Raw genomic sequence first — 3,029 nt, 5'->3', positions numbered from 1 at the left:
TAGTTACAGCACTTCTAAACTAGTGTTGAGTGTACTAAAACTAGATGTGCTGCTTCACAAAAACATGGTCCCACCTGAATTCAGTAGGGTTTCTTCTGCTCTTAAACATTAATCAGGCACTTAAAGGCTTCAGTAGACTTGTAAATTCAAACCTCTGACAATTTACTTAGTCTTACCATTTCTGATATGCAGGATATGTGAAAATAATACTTCCAGTTCAATAGTTGTCACTGAGAAAGATATGTGTTAATCTAGACCACAAAAAGGGAATAATATCGTGTTAGCCATGTAGCCTTTATGAAGAGGTTGAAATTAACTTCTCAGGATCTTTTAAGCTTCTAAGCATAAAATCATTAGTGTAGCTTACAGATGTGGAAGAGAAATATTTTGGTATTATAACCAAAATAGTCTTCTCCTCTGTGAACTGCAACACAATCTATAATATTGCATCAACACTTCAAAACCCACTCTGTCTCTCCCCTTTTCTCATCCAATGTTTCCTTTTAGATATTTGAAGAAATTCTTTCATTGTCTATCACATAAAATGAGAAATAGATTATTAGGGAAGAGCTCCTTACATAAAACATTAATGCATTTAGACTAGCTGTGATACAAAAATTATTTGAGATATACATTTGTGTGTGATGTTCTGATGAATCATCTAGTTGTTTACAATTGCTAGGACTTCTCTCAGTAGTAAAACACTGGCAATGTGCATGAACACAAGAAACTGTTCATGGGTCATATTCATCCTTTATGCAGTCAAATGAAGTTTTTAAATCACAAAAAGTTTTGGCTGTTATACAGTCTGTTTAAATTGCACGATACTAACCAAAACCACAAGACTATGTCTCTCCTACTTTGCTCTGTTTCAGAATAATCTCAGCTTGCAAAGCAGATCAGTTTTCTGTAACACAGATAACCAGGGTTCACACAGTCAACCAGGGTTCATACAGTCAGACTTTTCATTTAGAAGGCCACAAAAAGAATCATAAAGACACCAAGTATCTTTTCCTTAAACATCATGTTTAGACAGCTATGTTACCTCAAAGTGCTATGAAAATTACTTTCTCTACAACTATGTTCCATTTATTATTCTTTTTTTTCCTGAAAACAATCTCATAGCTTAATCCTTATAGTAATTTTTTTCAAGTTTTGATTTTTTCTAATGAGTAGCAACACATGAAAATTCTAAATAATTTAAGCAAACTCAGTATTTGCTATAGTTGTGCTTGATCCAACATCCCTTTTTTTTTTTTTCCAACAAGCAAACGAGTTCAAGTTTCTTTCAAGAGCCATAGAGAAGGAGAAAGTACAGATTCTGCTCTGTTTGCTAACAAGCAGGTGAAGGAGCTGCTAACGATTTGAAAACTATATAGGCTCTGCTGTGCCAATTTTGAACTGGAGAAGAAAACAGCCCTTATTGTTTCAATACTTAGGTCCACTTTTTCTCATTTGCAAAGGACATCCATTGCCTTGGGAGACTGACTAGAATTACCTGGAACAAACATCATTTTTGCATAGGATCTGTTTGTTAGCTGAGAAAACAGTCACTATGTCTCGATAATACTACTACATGATTTCATCAGCACATTTTCTGTCTCAAGGGGCCCAGTTCTATTTTATTTTCTAGTAACACATTATCTATCCAATTCCTGTCTCTGACTTAAGAGAGGAGCAGCATACAATTTCTTCAATGTCTGCTTATCACACGAGGAAGCCAACAAACCTCTTTTCCACAGTTACAAGCAGTTTTCAAAGATGGGACAGTTCACTCCAGTCATCAACTGACCCTGAACAAGTTGGAAAATACAAAAGGATCAATAAATGTGAGAAAGACCTTTGTTATTAGGGAACCCAGACAAACTGGTGCAGCTTTCTTCTCTGTTGATTCGAAAAGAATGCTGTTTGACTGCTGCTCTTACTGATAATCCACAAAGTATTTGCTATTCTTTTTAGCCAAAAAGCTAAGGCACTACCATCAGCAACTTCATAATATACCCTGAAACAAAAATCAGGTATTACAGCTCCAAGTCTGAGGAACCAGCATCAATGATTAAGACAGCTGTAACATGGAAAGCATGGTAACTGGCAGTTGTATAAGGTGCTAGTAATTTATCAGGGCTCTCTTTCAAATGCTGACATTTTCCATGACTTGGATTTTGCCTATTATTATGAGATCATTATATCACCTATCACACAAGCGTAACTTTGTTAACTTTGAAATAAAAGCTGCTAGACAATATACAACACAAAGTTACACAAACATGGGAAGTACACAGTGATTTCACAGGCAATCTGGAACTGGGCACCTGACTTTAATTCCTGACTTTGAAAACCTCTCTCCAAATGATTTACCATCTTTCACTAAGATCCAGCAGCAGTTCTCTCCTGTGCCTCATGCTTTAATTTAGTCATCCAAAGCCCACAGAGCTGCACTGCAAGCTTGAAGACCAGTATGCCAGCCTCATGTCCTGTTTCTGTCACCTAGTTTTTATGTACCATTTCTCACTAATTAAAAGGCCCAGTGATTACTTCTCACACATCACACTTGAGTTAGTTAGTACATCCAGGCATTATTTTTGCAGCACTACATTTGCATGGATTACCTGTTGAACCCTCCAGATGATGTACTGCTTTTCAAGAAGGGTGTAGTATAACTGGTGAGAGTCTACAGGAAGTCCAAGAGGGTGCTCAATGATGTACAAAAGTCTGACTTCAAAGTATAAATTGAAAAACAGCTGCTTAACCTGGAAAGGGCAATACTGAAGAGAAATAACAATGTTTAAACTCTAAAAGGTAGCTATAAAAAGACACCTTGTGTACATCCACTGCACACAAGACACAGAATAATGGGGCCTAAATTACAACCCAAAAAACTTAGGGCACGTAGCAATCTTTGCAACAGTAGTAATAAATACAAGAAATGTTTAAGAATAAATTAGGCAAGCATTTGTCAAGAATGATACAGAAAGTTGATCATTCACCTTTAGAATGAGAACAACACTAGACTATCTTTAAAGGTTCTT

At 36.2% G+C, this 3,029-nt stretch overlaps 1 long non-coding RNA gene across 1 annotated transcript; it reads right to left on the bottom strand.

Moving 5' to 3' along the window:
• Positions 1–175: 175 nt before the first annotated feature.
• On the bottom strand, positions 176–2,748 carry LOC104834898. The gene is made up of 3 exons (XR_774668.1): positions 2,610–2,748; positions 1,730–1,793; positions 176–251 (listed from the first exon to the last, which is right to left on the bottom strand). It is a non-coding gene; the product is annotated as an uncharacterized LOC104834898 (long non-coding RNA).
• Between the last annotated feature and the right edge of the window lie 281 nt (positions 2,749–3,029).

The sequence above is a fragment of the Haliaeetus leucocephalus genome, unplaced genomic scaffold (genome assembly GCF_000737465.1).
Source record: "Haliaeetus leucocephalus isolate CR32 unplaced genomic scaffold, Haliaeetus_leucocephalus-4.0 Scaffold345, whole genome shotgun sequence".
Classification (NCBI taxonomy): Eukaryota; Metazoa; Chordata; class Aves; order Accipitriformes; family Accipitridae; genus Haliaeetus; species Haliaeetus leucocephalus.
The sequence above is the reverse complement of the archived record's forward strand: the minus strand, read 5'-3'. Positions and strand labels throughout refer to the sequence as shown.